At 48.2% G+C, this 16,935-nt stretch overlaps 1 protein-coding gene and 1 pseudogene across 10 annotated transcripts in view; one reads left to right on the top strand and one right to left on the bottom strand.

Moving 5' to 3' along the window:
- The window catches only part of LOC105488463 (IQ motif and ankyrin repeat containing 1), a 63,309-nt gene that overhangs the window by 27,576 nt on the left and 18,798 nt on the right, over positions 1-16,935 (bottom strand). The window lies entirely within an intron of this gene.
- On the top strand, positions 10,356-11,732 carry LOC105488464 (SREBP regulating gene protein pseudogene; annotated as a pseudogene).

Genomic DNA, 16,935 nt, shown 5'->3' on the forward strand with positions numbered 1-16,935 from the left:
CAGAATCACAACCTTCACAAAATAAAATAACCCTGATGGGAACAGGGGCCCAGCTCCAAAGAGTGACAGCAAACGAAGTCATCTTCATTTGCAGATGATGCACATAAAAATCCAGAAGAACTCATCACAAATGACTATCATCAATAAGCAATCTTGGGAAGGTTCTGAATATAAGCTCATACTCACAAAGTATATTTCTGTACACAAGCAACAAAAAAAATTTAATTATTGGCATCAAAAAACTATCATATACTTGGATTAAGCCCACAAAATAAATGTCAGTGAGTCCATAGTGATAGAAATAAGGGATTAAATACACACCAGAGGGAGTGGAGGGAAAGTAGAATCCCATCAATGGGTATAGGATGGGGCAGGGAAGGAGCAGATTGCCATCGGGCACACAAGAAGTGCAGCTGCTGCAGCTGACAGCCGCCGACGCATGTTTCAGTGGGTTTGAAGAAAAGCAGAATTTCTCTTGTCTCAATATATCTCTCCCAAGATAAGTGTCACCCACAAAAGGAAAACATAGTACATTTACAAAGGAGAAACCCGGCGGAAACCCCCCAACTAAGTGATTCAGTACAACATCAAAAGCAGTGAGACGTTCGCAGAACCCCCCCGCTCCGCCCCGCGACTGAGTGATCGAGGGCAGCATCATAAGTGGTGAGATGTTCACAGAACCCCCCCTGCCCCCCCACTAAGTGATCGAGGGCAGCATCATAAATGGTGAGATGTTCACAGAACCCCCCCCCGCCCCCCCACTAAGTGATCGAGGGCAGCATCATAAGCGGTGAGATGTTCACAGAACCCCCCCGCCCCCCCCAACTAAGTGATAGAGGGCAGCATCATAAGTGGTGAGATGTTCACAGAACGCCCCCCCACTAAGTGATCGAGGGCAGCATCATAAGTGGTGAGATGTTCGCAGAACCCCCCCGCCCCCCCCACTAAGTGATCGAGGGCAACATCACAAGCAGTGAGATGTTCGCGGAGAACCACCCCGTGACATGATGTACGTCGAAAACACAACATAATTTCTGCTTTATTTTATTTTTAATTTTTAGAAACAGAGTCTCAGCCGGGCACAGTGGCTCACACCTTTAACCCCAGCACTTTGGGAGGCCGAGGCGGGCGGATCACCTGAGGTCAGGAGTTTGAGACCAGCCTGGCCAACATGGTGAAATCCTGTCTCTACTAAAAGTACAAAAATTAGCTGGGTGTGGTGGCGCATGCCTGTAATCCAGCTACAGGGGAGGTGGAGGCAAGAAGAATCACTTGAACCCAGGAGGTGGACGTTGCAATGAGCCGAGATCGAGCCATTGCACTCCAGCTGGGCGACAGAGCAAGACACTGTCTTAAAAAAAAAAAGGGGGTCTCATTCTGTCAGCCAGGCTGGAGTGCAGTGGCTCGATCTTGGCTCGCTGTAGCCTCAACCTCTCTGCCTCAGCCTCCTGAGTCGCCAGGACCACAGTTGCACACCAACACATCCACACTCACTCTTCAAAAGTGTCAAGGTCGTGAAAGAAAAGTAATGACTACAGGAACAGTTACAGACTGCAGGTAACTATGCAGAAACAGCAAATAAAGGCAATATGGCATCCTGGAAAAAGTGGTGGAATCTGAGAAGGTCTTTAGTTAATGGTTTTATGCTAGCGTTAATTTCCTGGTTCTGATCCTTGTATTGTCCCTATGGAAAACGTTAACCTTAGAGGAAGCTGGGTAGGTTATACATCTATGGAAAATCCCCATACTCATTCTGTTACTTTTCTGTGAGACAAAAACTACTTGAAAATAAAAAGGTAAACAACTGTCAAATACTAGGATTAAATCTGACAAAGATGCACACAAGATCTCTATACACATGAGCGAACACACACGCACACACACCCATAAAACATTTTTGAAAAGCACTAAGAACAGAAAACAAAAGGAGAGATATACCATATTCGTAGATTGAGTGGCCACTGCTATAGAGCTGACACTCTCTGCACATTGAGCTAGAGGTTCAACGAAATCCTAATGAAGACCACCCAGCAGGGCTGTTTTGCTTTGTTTGTATGAGAATTGACCAAGTGATTCTCGAATGTATCTGGGAAAGAGCCAAGAATGGCAAATAATTCAAAGAAGAATCTGGTGGGAGGACTTGCTCTTCTTGAGATTAGGACCTCACGTCGGTGAAGACAGTGCAGTGTTCTCACACAGAGACCAGTGGCCGTGGGTTTAGAAACAGCCCCCTGGCATGTGGGTGCTTCCTGGCCAAGGGGCCTACAGAGCCGTGGGGAAGAATGGAGATTTCAGTCAGTGGTGGGGTCCAATCAGAAAACCCGTATGAGGAGAGGGAAGACATGTGTCTGCTACTTTACTCCATTCACAACAGGCAATTCCAGATGGACTGGTGATCGCACGGGAAGGCAAAACCATAAAGCTTGTAGAAGATCACATGGGAGAACAGCTTCAGGAACTTGGAGTTGGAAAGAAAGATTTATTTAAGAGACCACCACACACACACACACAAAAAGAAAACACGTTAAAATCAGTAAGTTCGTGTGTGTGTGTGTGTGTGTGTGAGATGGAGTCTTGCTCCATTGCCTAGGCTGGAATACAGTGGCTCGATCCTGGCTCACTGCAGCATCCACTTCCCTAGGTCAAGTGATTCTCCTGCCTCAGCCTCCCAAGTAGCTGGGATTACAAGTGCCCACCACGCCTGGCTAATTTTTGTATTTTTAGTAGAGATGTGGTTTCACCATGTTGACCAGGCTGGTCTTGAACTCCTGACCTCAGGTGATCCACCCACCTCGACCTCCTAAAGTGCTGGGATTACAGGCATGAGCCACCATGCCTGGCAAAAATCAGTTAGTTCTATTCATGAGAAGACACCGTTGAAAGTAAAAATGCAAGCCACTGAGTGGGAGAAGATAACTGCAGTACATGTAACTGACAAAAGGTTTGTATTCCGAATATATTGGGAAATATCACAAAGCCATAAGAAAAGAGGCAGCGGCACAATAGAGAACTAGTGACACACTTGAATGCACGCGAGAACCTACCCAAGTGGCCAAGAAATATATGGAAATGTGATTAATCTCATTAGTTACCAGGGAAATCTAATCTAAAACCTCACCTAATACCAATGCACACCTGCTAGAGAGAGGCTGCCACTGCCGGCGGGAGGCTCGCAGCACAGTGGTCTCCCACACTGCCGTGGGGAGGGAAATCGAAACACCCACTTCAGCAGACAGCTTGGCACACCTGTGCCTCAGCAACCCTTCTCCAGGCACGTGCCCCCAAAAATGCTTGGATGTGTGCACCAGGAGACAAGTGCAAGAAAATCCATGCTAGTATTATTTTTAAAACCAAAATCTACAAATAATCCAAATGTCTACTAGCAGTAGAATGCATCAGTGATGTTATATGCACATAACACACCTAAAGAGCCATGAACATGAACCACAGCTACATAAAACAAGGGATGACTTTTAAAATATGTACTTTATATACCACAAAGGAAAAGACTACTAAAGTATGTCAAAATGTAAAACTTCTGCTTATCTACAAATAACATACCAAAAGTGAAAAACCATATAAACTTGGAAAAGAAATTTTCAACACATAATACCTGTTAAAGAACTTCTGCGTATGTCGAGGAAACAGGTAAGTAATCCGTAGAACAATGGGCAGAGAGATGAGCAGGCATTTCCCAGAAGAGGAAAAAGGATTGGCTGATAAACCTTTCAAAACACATTCCGCCAGGCGCGGTGGCCCATGTCTGTAATCCCAGCACTTTGGGAGGCCGAGACGGGCGGATCACGAAGTCAGGAGATCGAGACCATCCTGGCTAACACAGTGAAACCCCGTCTCTACTAAAAATACAAAAAATTAGCCGGGCGTGGTGGTGGGCATCTGTAGTCCCAGCTACTTGGGAGGCTGAGGCTGGAGAATGGCGTGAACCCGGGAGGTGGACCTTGCAGTGAGCCGAGATCGCGCCACTGCGCTCCAGCCTGGGCACAGAGCAAGACTCCGTCCAAAAAAAAAAAAACATTCCATGAAATGCAAACTAAAATTACCACGGAGGCTCATTTCATATCCAGTAATTTTGCAAAATGTAAAGATAGACTTCTCAGATTGGGTGAGGATGAGAGGATTATATATAATCATAAATATATGATTTTTTTTTTTTTTGAGACAAGTTCTTACTCTGTCTCCCAGGCTGGAGTGCAGTGGCGTGATCTTGGCTCACTGCAAGATCCAGGATTCAAGTGATTCTCCCACCTCAGCCTCCCAAGTAGCTGGGATTACAGGCATGCACCACCATTCCTGGCTAATTTTTGTATTTTTTGGTAGAGACGGGGTTTTACCATGTTGGCCTCGCTGGTCTCGAACTCCTGACCTCAAGGGATCTGCCCGCCTTGTCCTCCCAAAGTGCTGGGATTACAGACATGAGCCAACAAACCCGGCACAGCTGTATATATGATTCTTGAAATTTTTATTTTCTTTTTTGAAAATTATATTTTAGGCCGGGCGCGGTGGCTCAAGCCTGTAATCCCAGCACTTTGGGAGGCCGAGACGGGCGGATCACGAGGTCAGGAGATCGAGACCATCCTGGCTAACACGATGAAACCCCGTCTCTACTAAAAAATACAAAAAACTAGCCGGGCGCGGTGGCGGGCGCCTGTAGTCCCAGCTACTCGGGAGGCTGAGGCAGGAGAATGGCGTAAACCCGGGAGGCGGAGCTTGCAGCGAGCTGAGATCTGGCCACTGCACTCCAGCCTGGGCGACAGAGCAAGACTCCGTCTCAAAAAAAAAAAAAAAAGAAAATTATATTTTAAACGTAAGGGAATGGAACACATTTGTAAGAGTGGATTCATCTGCAGGGAGGAGCGGAGTTGGGCGGGGATGCGATAGTGTTGGTGACATGCGGGCTCTTACAGTCTATTGTCCTAAGGCACATATATATTACATATGTTCTTTTGTACACAATTTTTAAAAGAGATTTTTATGCATCCAGCAATTCCTTGAGCTTCACTAGTTTATTTTCATTTGTTAAATTTAACATTTTATTTTTAAAATGAAATGTATAAAATATCTCTGCTGTTATAAAATTCTCTCTCTCCATCTCTTTCTGCCTCTTCATAATTATGGAAATTTACCCCTGTAAAAATGGAGAGAAAAATATTTGGAGTATTCATCAAATGTTTGCACATTTGTTATTTCTTTTTTCAGTTTGTTTTGTGTTTTTTTTTTTTTTTTAAGAGACAGGGTCTTGCTTTGTTGCTGAGGCTGGAGTGCAGTGGTGCCATCACGGCTCACTGCAGCTTTGACCTCCCCAGGCTCAGGTGATCCACCCACCTCAGTCTCCTGAGGAACTGGGACTACAGGCACAATTTTTTTTTTTTTTTTTTTTTTTTTTTTTTTTTTTTTGTAGAGACAGAATCTTACCATATTGCCCAGGCTGCTCTCAAACTACTGGGCTCAAGTGACCTTCCATCTCAACTTGCCAGAGGGCTGGGGTTTAAGGTGGGAGCCACTGCACCTGGTCTGCACGTTTGTTATTTCTGAGTACTGGGATACTGGAATATTGGATGATTTGTGATCTGCAGCTTTTTCCTTTGATTTGGGGGAGTTGCTTACAGGTTTTATGAGTCAGGGTTTGTTTGTTCTTTTCTGCTACCCAGTAGCTGTCTACCTTTCCTGTGCAGGTGGAATCCTCTGCTGCCAAGTCCTTCCGGCGGGCCCTCCATAGATATGCATGTTTCCTGTCTCTGTTCTCTGACTGCTGAGAGTATCAGAGGAACACAGAACTTTAAACAACTGCACAGTCCCAGAATCAGAATCATCCTTCTATTCCCATATCAGCTAAATATTTTTAAATTCCCAATCAAAGCTTGAGGGACTTTTTGTGACTCTGTTGAAATGAATTATCATATCTTGTATAACGGAATTACCGGTTTAAGCCCCCACTGTATCCACTGTATTCCTGTGTTAAAAAAGGAATAGCCACTCTGCCTGCCTCTAGGGCTTGTGGACTTTGTTTCTGTTTGGAGGATCGCTGGGCTAATGTGTCAGTCTGTTTTTGCATTGCTACAAAGGAACACCTGAGACTGGGTAATTCATAAAGAGAAGAGGTTTACTTGGCTCGCGGTTCTACGGCTGCACAAGCATGGCACCTGCGTCTGCCCAGCTTCTGGGGAGGCCTCAGGAAGCCTTTACTGACGGTAGCAGGTAAAGGAGAAGCAGGTATGCCACATGGCACATGGCGGAGCAGGATGGATGCCAGGCTGTTTAACCAACCAGCTCTAGTGCAAGCTTGTGAGCTCAGAGAGTGAGAACTCATTACGGTGAGGAGGGCACCAAACCATTCATGAGAGATCCACCCCCATGACCCAAACACCTCCCACCAGGCCCCACTTTTGACATTGGGGATCACATTTCACTATGAGATTCGGAGGAAACCAAACCATATCAGCTAATAAATATAAAATACTTACAGCAGGGTCTCATACACAATAAGCATTCAACAAATGTTAACTACCATTATCATATTCTTACCGTCATTAGAAGAAAAGCCAGGCCAGGAGCTGTGGCTCACGCCTGTAATCCCAGCACTTTGGGAGGCTGAGGCGGGCAGATCATGAGGTCAGGGGTTTGAGACCAGCCTGGCCAACATGGTGAAACCCCGTCTCTACTAAAAATACAAAATTTAGCCAGGCATGGTGGTGGGCGCTTGTAATCCTAGCTACTTGGGAGGCTGAGGCAGGAGAATCGCTTGAACCAGGAGGCAGAGGTTGCAGTGAGCCGAGATTGTGCCACTGCACTCCAGCCTGGGTGACAGAGCAAGAAAAAAAAAGAAAAGAGGAGAGGAGGGGGGGGGAGGGGGAGGGGGACAGGGAGGGACAGGGAGGGAGGGGGGAAGGGATGGGGAGGAGGAGGGTAGGGGAGGAGGAGGGAAGGGGAGGAGAAGAGGAGGGGAGAGGGGAGGGAAGGGATGGGGAAGGGGGAGAGGAGGGGGAGGGGAGGGGGAGGGCAGGAGGGGGAGGGGAGGGGAGGGAAGGAATGGGGAGGAGGAGGGGAGGAGGAGGGGAAGGGGGAGGGGAGGAGAGTCGAGTCCTGAATTTCCTACCACAACAGCCTGTCAGAGAAAATACGGCGTCACGAGGGGATTGCGTAGACTAATTGCAGTCTGAGACTTCATTCTCCAGTTTTATTTAGACAGAAAATGATGGCTTTGGGGAATGCCTAGGTCCTTGTCAGCTTAATCAGAAGGTGACCCCCCCTTTTGCAGCTGCTGTTTCAAGTGTGTTCTCCTTAATGAAACAAATCAATACAATTTACCACCTGTTATGCAGCGACTGATCTGGTAAATATTTTTTCCTGCCTCAACCAACATTCACCAGAAGCAATTCGCGCCTCTGCCCCTCCGTGCAAGTGGCATCAGCATATCTTCCCATCTTGTCATGTCCTTTCTGTGCCACAGTTTGGTCCACAGGGAGCTTGGTGGTCTCAACACCCCTGAGATGATCCTGACAGTGCAGTACACTGATGAGGGCATGTGGATAGGACCTGGGAAGCTTTCGGAAGCAGTGGGTGCCCTGGCTGCCTAGTGAGATGTGCATGCCTGGCAGATGGGCACAGCTGGCCACACAGGGCCTGGCTCCTGGGTAAAGCTCTGAACACCCAGCCATCTACACTGTGGTCCTCAAACTTTCTTCTTTCTTTCTTTCCTTCTCTCTCTCTCTTTCTTTCTTTCTTTCTTTTTCTTTTTTTGAGATGGAGTTTCACTCTTGTTGCCCAGGCTGGAGTGCAGTGGCGCAATCTCAGCTCACTGCAACCACTGCCTTCTGGATTCAAGCAATTCTTCCACCTCAGCCTCCAGAGTAGCTGGGATTACAGGCACCCACCACCACGCCTGGTGTATTTCTATGCTGACATCTAAAGTTTTTCCTAACAAGTTTAAATAGTTACAAAAGATCAGATTATTGATACATTTTATTGGTATATTGATACATTTTAAAGTAAACTCTTACTTTACCAATGGGATACAAACACCATAAATGATTGGACACCCATAATCACACATTTTAGACACACACAAGCTCTACAATAAGTAGAAGTGATATGCTGTGTTACTCTCCTTGAAATATAATATCTATCCCACTCTTCTTTATATCTGTCCTATAGAGAGAATGTATACATCATATATGTTAGGATATATTTCTGTACTAATATATGTTATGCTTTTTATTGCAGATCCTATAACACTTCCTGCAAAAAAAAAAAAAAAACCTGAAATTTATTTTATTTTGAAATTTAATTTTTAAAACCTTACATATAGCTATAAGACTCCATGTTTGTGGGCTGGAGTGTAGTGGCGTGATCTCAGATCACGGCAGCCTCGACCTCCCTGGGCTCAAGCGATCCTCCTACCTCAGCCTCCAGAGTAGCTGGCACTACAGACAGCTAATGCTTTTTAAAAATGGTTTTGGTAGAGCTGGGGTCTTACTTTGCTGCCCAGGCTGGTCTTAAAACTCCCAGGCTGAAGCAATCCTCCCACATAGGCCTCCTAAATTGCTGGGAGTACAGGTGTGAGTTACCCCGCCAGGCCGAGTTGTCATTATGGCTGTTAGTATGTAATTGTTCAAATTGTTCAAAAATAAATATATTACAAGATTTGGATACATAAAAAACAAAAGTTGGGTCAGAAAAGCAAAAGCAGCCGGGCGCGGTGGCTCAAGCCTGTAATCCCAGCACTTTGGGAGGCCGAGACGGGCGGATCACGAGGTCAGGAGATCGAGACCATCCTGGCTAACACGGTGAAACCCCGTCTCTACTAAAAAATACAAAAAACTAGCCGGGTGAGGTGGCGGGCACCTGTAGTGCCAGCTACTCGGGAGGCTGAGGCAGGAGAATTATGTAAACCCGGGAGGCGGAGCTTGCAGTGAGCTGAGATCCGGCCACTGCACTCCAGCCTGGGCGACAGAGCCAGACTCCGTCTCAAAAAAAAAAAAAAAAAAAAAAAAGAAAAGAAAAGAAAAGAAAAGCAAAAGCAAGACAGGGTCTGAGTCGGAGGCATCCCGTCGGCGCGCAGCTTCCCGGGGCGGAGCAGCAGTCAGGGGCCGGGCGTCTCCGGGCCTCCCAGGGGAGACGCGAGGCGGTCCGGCTACTAGGCTGGCGCGGGGCCTCGGGGATAAAGCGTGGCGGGGGAAGCCGGAGGAGCGGGGCGCCCGCGGGAGATGCTCTGGGTCCCTTCTCCGGCGCGTGGCTCCGGGGACGGTTCCACCTCCAGCCCCACCTGGCTCTGCGCCCCGGGAGTCTCCGCTCCGCGCTCTGCTGCTCCTGGCGAAACCCGCACTGACGCCCTGGTTCAGGCTGGGTCTTCCGGGCCCGCGCGCCTCCCTGACGGTCCTCGGCGTGCACCGGGAGGTCCCGGCCACGCTGCTCCTGCGCTCGGCAGCTGGTCCCGCCCCGCGAAGTCTTCCTAAGTCCAAAGTCGGCCCCATGCCACCGCGCTGGGCCGTGCCCCGGCTCTCCTGTGCCGCCTGCGCGGCGGTGACCCGCTCCTGGGAGGGCCCCGCCGCGATGCAGAGCGCAGAAACCCCCGCTGCCCCTCTGCTCCCACTCGGGCATCGCTGCTTCCGGAATCATCTCCGTGGGAGCTCAGGGAGCTCTTGTTACTTTAGACTTATAATTGCTGTTTGGCCATTCTTCATAAAAACTTTAGTATTTATTGTATTTATTTTGGACACAGGGTCTCCCTCTGTCGCCCAGGCTGGACTGCAGTGTCACGCTCAGGGTTCACTGCAGCCTCAGCTCGCAGACTCAGCCGGTCCTCCCACCTCAGCCTCCCCAGAAGCTGGGACTAGGGGCACCTGCCACTATCAACGCTCGCTTTTTTTTTTTTTTTTTTTTTTGTAGAGATGAGATCTCACCATGTTGCCCAGGCTGGTCTTGAACTCCTGCGCTCCAGCGATCCACCTGACTCAGTCTCCCAAAGAGCTGGGATTACAGGCATGAGCCACCGTGCAAGCCTTACAATTTTAAATACTTAAAGGTAGTAAGTTTTCTGTTTCCTGACCGTACTCTGATAGATGCAGTACTTGGCACCAGAACGTGCCAGGAGACAGACCCTAAAAGACACAGCTGTGCAGCTGATCTGGTTGTGCCTGTCCTTGTCCTCACCTGTGGTTGACAAGGAAGCCAGGCTCCCTGGGCTCTCAGGTGCTCAGGACTTGCCCTCTCAGCCCTCCCCACGGGAGCCACTGCCCCTTCAGTGAGGTGCTCCAGACAAGGGCGACATCTTGCGCTTTCAGGGCCCACAGATCACTGATTTTGGTGAGTGCCAAATTCTGGGGCCCCAAAACACCATGGTGGTCCACCAGTTAAAGTGGCGGCTGACGGTCAGGGATCATGCATTTGTGGTCCAAGTTCATCTCAAGCTGGGCCTGGGAGTTCTGCAGAGCCTGCCTGTGGTCAGTTTGTAAAAGTTCCTGAGTGTGTAGCTAAAAAGACATCCGAGAAACTGGCGGCATCCTCGCATCAGCTCTGCGACCCACAGGGTTATTGCTGTCATGCTATAAGAAGTTAAATGGAAGTCCTGCAATTTGTCTTTCCTACCAGGCTAATGAACTCAAATCTGCATGTCTGGTGAAACTGCCAAGGTTAGTGCTACCCCCAAAAGATGTAAAAGATGCAGGGCTGGTGATCTCCAGCACAGCCCCACTTGACTCCCTAGCTGGGCGAGGCGGAAGGCGGGCATCCCTGGAGAACGTCTGTGGATTTTCACAAAGCTCAGCAGGTGGCTATTCCAACTGCACCTGCTGCTACAGATGTGATATATTTTCCGGAGCAAATCAACATGACCCCTGGCACCTGGAGTGGGCCACTGGCTGGAAAATGCTTTTCTTCCTGTAATAATTCACAAGGATGGGGCTGCTGGGCATGTGGGGCCCTTGCCCAGGCTATCCTCGTCCATGTCCTCAGCAGCACCTTCAGGCGGGAAGAGAGGGAGTGAGACATAGGACTCTCCTCCAGGCTCAAGACCACGACCAGCCCAGCCCATGGAAAGTGCAGGTTAACCTGGGCAGTAGCAGTTGCCTGAGCAATCAGGGCTGGAACTCTGTTCAAGGGAAGCGCCTCATCATGGATGAACCAGGCTATGTTTGTGAGAGGAGGGATTTGCTGGTGAAGGACTGTAACCTCCACATCCCTAGTGTGAAGCAGTACTGCTGTGATGGCTGCTGGCCATGTCTCTTGCTGCCTGCAGCCCAGCCAGCAGCTTCTCCTGGAGCATCGTGGTATTCCAGAACCTCTTCATGGCAGTCGAAGATAAGTAATGAGTCATATCCGGCCAAATGCAGGACCTCATCCCAGAGCCTCATCCCACCAACTTGGACGCCATCGCAAAGAAATGCTATGGAGAAAGCCCACCGGAGCTCTTCTTGGCATGGCGGGCACAGCAGATGCTCTCCAGCTTGGGTGAGGAGCTCGTCTCCTGGGGCCCAGCTGCAGCACTCAGGCCAGGCCATGGAGGAAGACAAAGGAAGCGCAAGGAAACCTTGGTTTTGACCACCTCTCGTGTTGTCATCTTTGGCCTCTGTGAACCTCCAGCTGGTCCCATCGGGGAAGGAAGAAACCACAGCCAGGCTCCAGCAGTGCTGGTTCTTGGAGGACTGGACGCTGGGACCTGCACAGGGACCTGTGATTCATGTTTCTCGGGGGCCAGGTGTCACTTTCAGTTTTGATCCAGGCCCCTTCACTGTAAAATTATTTATTGGATTCCTTTGGAGTAGTGGGAAAATAATAATGTTTTATGTAGGAGAATGCCTACATAATGGCTACATAATGGTCATTCTAGCTAAAAATGTTCAAGGAAAGTATTTTTGTTGTTCTTGTGTTCTTGAGTTTCATGAGTTAAATCATCCCTTCACCCAGATAAAATGTTTCATCTTTTTTTTTTTTTTTTTTTAATATGGAGTCTCGCTCTGTTGTCAGGCTGGAGTGCAGTAGCGCAATCTTGGCTTACCATAACCTCCGCCTCCCAGGTTCAAGCAATTCTCCTGCCTCAGCCTCCCGAGTAGCTAGTACTACAGGCATGTGCCACCATGCCCAGCTAATTTTGTATTTTTAGTAGAGATGGAGTTTCTCCATGTTGGTCAGGCTGGCCTCAAACTCCTGACCTCAGGTGATCCACCCTCCTTGGCCTCCCAAAGTGTTGGGATTACAGGTGTGAGCCACTGCGCCCAGCCTGTTTTGCCTTTTAGAACGTGAAAAAATAATAATTTGCAAGAATAACCAGAAATAGTTTGCTTTTACTTAATAGGGCTGATGAAATACCCTCACATTCTTGTCTCACTGCTGGGTCAGTGCCCACTCTCTGAGGTAATCTAATCCAGAGATCTTTATTGGCTTGACCCCCACAAGCATGAACTGATACACTATATTGGTGAACTTATCCTGATTGGACTAAATGAACACAGAGTAGCAAATACCTTGGATGCCTGAGTAAGAAATGATCTTTTCATGCAAACCATGAAAATTCAGGGTCCTACAATGTCAGTGAAGTTTCTAGGAATCCAATAGCCTGGGGCATGTTAGAATATCACCTAAAAGATGAAATACACCAGGCACAGTGGCCTGTAAAATCCCAGCTACTCAAAAGGCTGAGGTGGGAGAATTGCTTGAGCCCAGGAGTTCTAGGCTGCCATGAGCTATGATCATGCCACTCCAGAGTGGGTGACACAGTGAGATGCCATCTCTAAAAAAAAAAAAAAAAATTTAAGATGAAAGACACATTGTGTACCTTACACTACCTGCCACTATAAACCGGGCATATCTGCAGGCCTATATGCTTTTTCAAAGGCAACACTGGAGCCCTGCAACCCATTTCACTAAGTAGTTCATGGTCTGCTGGCTTTGAGTTGGCCCCTGGGCAAGAAAAGGCTGTGCAGTAAGACCAGCATTCAATGCCACCTGCTTTACCACTTGAGCCTTATGACCCAATAGATCAATGACACTCAGACTGCCAGTTGCACAAATGAATACTGTTTGAAGCTTCTGGAGAAACCCAGTAAGAAAATCACAGCACAGAACCCTAGAGTTTTAGAGCAGTCATGCCCTCTTGTGCATAAAACTTTTTTTTTTTTTTTTTTTTTTTTTAAGACAGGGTGCTATTCTGTCACCCAGGCTGGAGAGCAGTGTTGCAATCACAGCTCACTGCAGCCTTGACCTCCCAATGCTCAAGCAGTCCTCTTGTCTCAGCCTCCCAAGTGGCTAGGACTAAAAGTGTGCACCACCACACCCAGATATTTTTTTTTTTTTTTTTTTTTTTTTTTTTTAGATGGAGTCTCGCTCTGCCACCCAGGCTGGAGTGCAGTGGCCGGATCTCAGCTCACTGCAAGCTCCGCCTCCCGGGTTCATGCCATTCTCCTGCCTCAGCCTCCCAAGTAGCTGGGACTACAGGCGCCCGCCACCTCGCCCGGCTAGTTTTTTGTATTTTTTAGTAGAGACGGGGTTTCACCGTGTCAGCCAGGATGGTCTCGATCTCCTGACCTCGTGATCCGCCCGTCTTGGCCTCCCAAAGTGCTGGGATTACAGGCTAGAGCCACCGCGCCCGGCCTATTTTTTTTTTTTTTTAACTTTTTTAGTAGAGACAGTGTCTCACTGCATTGCCCAGGCTGGTCTGAAACTCCTGGGCTCAAGCAATCCTCCTGCCTCAGCTTCCCAAAGTGCTGGGATTACAGGCATGAGCCTAAGCTATTCTTCTTTTGAGAAACAAACTCTGGTTTGCTATGGGGCCCTGGCAAGCACTGATGCCTAATCACAAGACATCCAATAACTACACAATTTGGGATAGTCATCATGAACTGATGGTACCAGACCCACCAAGCCATGAGGTTGGGCGTGTGTACCAGCAATTCATCATCAAATGAAGATGAAACATAAGAAACTGGGTTTGCAAAGGTCCTGGCAGCTCAGCTGCCTGTGACACGGAGTGCTCCTCCATCACCTCCTCTCTCTTGATCCACACCAATGGCATCACGGGAAGCTCCTCATAGTCACCTGACTGACAAGGAAGGAAAAGCAGCCCTGGTTCTCAGACAGTCCCTCAGGGTGTACTGAGCTCCAGCCTTGTCAGGAGTGTGCCTGGCAATGAGAAGCACTTTGAGCGGTGAATTTTGTTGTCCATTTTGTCGGGACTAAGAGATCCATGGAAGAACATATTGACTTTGTTCCTGGTGATAGTTAACGGTTTGGCTAGATACCAAAAAGAGCAGGCTTAGAAGATTGGTAAGAAGGACATCTGGGAAAGAGGATGTAGGTGAACAGCACAGAATGTGAAGATGTTGTGCACCTTTGCAAATGTCCACCAGAGTCATGCATTTTGGGGAGACGTACCAAGAGGGATCATCAGGAGGATGACGCCATGCACTGTGGATGGCAGTCACACTTTCCAGCCACCTTCATGCTTTATCAATGAGCAGCAGCAGAGATGGGGGCTTTGCATGGGCTCTGCTATATAGATCTTCCTCCCCTCAAGGCTGCCACCACTGAATGCTGAACCTTCCAGCAGCAGAGATGGACACCGAGCCCCCAGCATAGCTCCACTTCTGGGGGCTCAGCCACCTGCCAGCAGGCTGACCACACTGAATCCTTTCCATCATGAAGGGGCACTGTGTGTCCTCACTGGAGGAATGGATTCTAGATATGAATTTGTTCTTGACTGCAATGATTCATGCCACCATGAATTTATAAAATATCTATTCCAGCCAGGCACAGTGACTCACACCTGTAATCCCAGCACTTTGGGAGGCCAAGGCAGGCGGATCACTTGAGGTAAAGAGTGCCATCCACAGACCAGTCTGGCTAACATGATGAAACCCCGTCTCTATGAAAAATACAAAAATTAGCCTGGCGTGGTAGTGGGCACCTGTAATCCCAGCTACTTGGGAGGCCGAGGCACAAGAATTGCTTGAACCTGGGAGGCGGATGTTGCAGTGAGCCAAGATCACGCCATTGTACTCCAGCCTGGGGACAGAGCAAGACTCCATCTCAATAAATAAATAAATAAATAAAATAAAATATTTATTCCACATCATAGTAACATACACAACATTGATGCTGACTAAGGAACTTATTTTCCAGCTAACTTCTTGCCCATGGAATGCACTGGTGTTACTAGGTGTCCTGGCTCTAGAGGCAGCTGGCATGATAGAATGGTTTAGTGGCCTTAAGACCTGGTTGCAGTGCCAGTTGGGAGATTGTATCCTGAGAATATATCATTGTATCTTATGGGACGTAGTATATGCTTTGAATCAGTGACTGATTTATGGTGCTGTGGGAGAAAGCTCTATAATGGCCCCGGTTATTCTTGCTCCTGGTACTCATGCCTTGTGTAATTCTTTCCCCTTGAGTGTGGGTGGGTCCTGTGACTTGCTTCTCACCAAGAGAACACAGCGAACATAATGGGATGTCCATCATTCCCATAATTATGTTACATAAGATCGCTACCTTTGTCTTGATGGCAGACTCCCCTGCAGGCTTTGATGAATTAGGCTGCCATGTTGCAAGATGTCCTAGGCAGAGGCTCATGTAGCAAGATTGACAGCTAGCAAGACATGAGGACCCTCAGCCCAACTGCCCACAAGGAACTGAATTTCATCAACAAGTATGGGAGCTTGCAGGTGCATCCTTCCCCAGTCAATCCTGGAGATGAGAATGCAGCCCTGGCTGAAACACCTTGGCATTAGCCTTGTAAGAGGTGCTGAGCCAGAGGATCCATTTAGACTGTGCCAGGACTCCCGACCCACAAAAACGGCCAGATGATAAGAGAGTCATGAGGTTTGTGGTCACTTGTTAAGCAGCAATGGATCCTGAGGGGCAGACAAAGCAGCAGCAGCTGTTGTCATGGCCCCTCCCCACATTGTTGCAAGCCCCTCCCCTTCTGACTGAAGTGACTTCCAGGGATTTAAAGAGCTGGTGCCTTTTTTCCCTCTGAATTTATTTCTTTTTCTTTTCTTAGGAGCCAAACATGAAACACTAGGACATTCAAAACAACTGTATATACTGGGGAAATTAGAAAGTGACCATAAATGCCAAAGAAAGGCTCAGAAGGGTCCCAAGAAGACCTTAAGTTTATACCCCAGCTAAGCCTTGGAACAGAGACAGCCTACAACAGTAGAAAAGAAAACAAACAAAACCCAGCAAACCCTGGGGAAGGAGGAGAGTCTGATTTCCAGAGTTACCACATTATTAGATTCAAATGTCCAGTTTTCTTTTTTTTTTTTTTTTTTTTGAGACGGAGTCTTGCTCTGTCACCCAGGCTGGAGTGCAGTGGCCGGATCTCAGCTCACTGCAAGCTCCGCCTCCCGGGTTTACGCCATTCTCCTGCCTCAGCCTCCCGAGTAGCTGGGACTACAGGCGCCCGCCACCTCGCCCGGCTATTTTTTTTTTTTTTTTTGTATTTTTTAGTAGAGACGGGGTTTCACCGTGTTAGCCGGGATCGTCTCTCGATCTCCTGACCTCGTGATCCGCCCGTCTCGGCCTCCCAAAGTGCTGGGATTACAGGCTTGAGCCACCGCGCCCGGCCTCAAATGTCCAGTTTTCAACAAAAGTTCATAAGGCATACAAAGAAACAGGAAAGTATGGCCAATCCAAATGAAAACAAAAATAAATCAACAGAAACTATCTCAGAAAAGCTGGGCACGGTGGCTCACACATATAATCCCAACACTTTGGGAGGCCAAGGCGGGCAGATCACCTGAGGTCAGGAGTTTCAGACCAGCCTGGACAACATGGTGAAATCCCTGTCTCTACCAAAAATACAAAAATTATCCTAATGTGGTGGAGGGCGCCTGTAATCTCAGCTACTTGGGAGGCTAGGGCAGGAGAATCACTTGAAACCGGGAGGCAGAGGTTGCAGTAAGCCAAGATCATGCCACTGCACTC

The sequence above is a fragment of the Macaca nemestrina genome, chromosome 8 (assembly GCF_043159975.1).
Source record: "Macaca nemestrina isolate mMacNem1 chromosome 8, mMacNem.hap1, whole genome shotgun sequence".
Taxonomy (NCBI): Eukaryota; Metazoa; Chordata; class Mammalia; order Primates; family Cercopithecidae; genus Macaca; species Macaca nemestrina.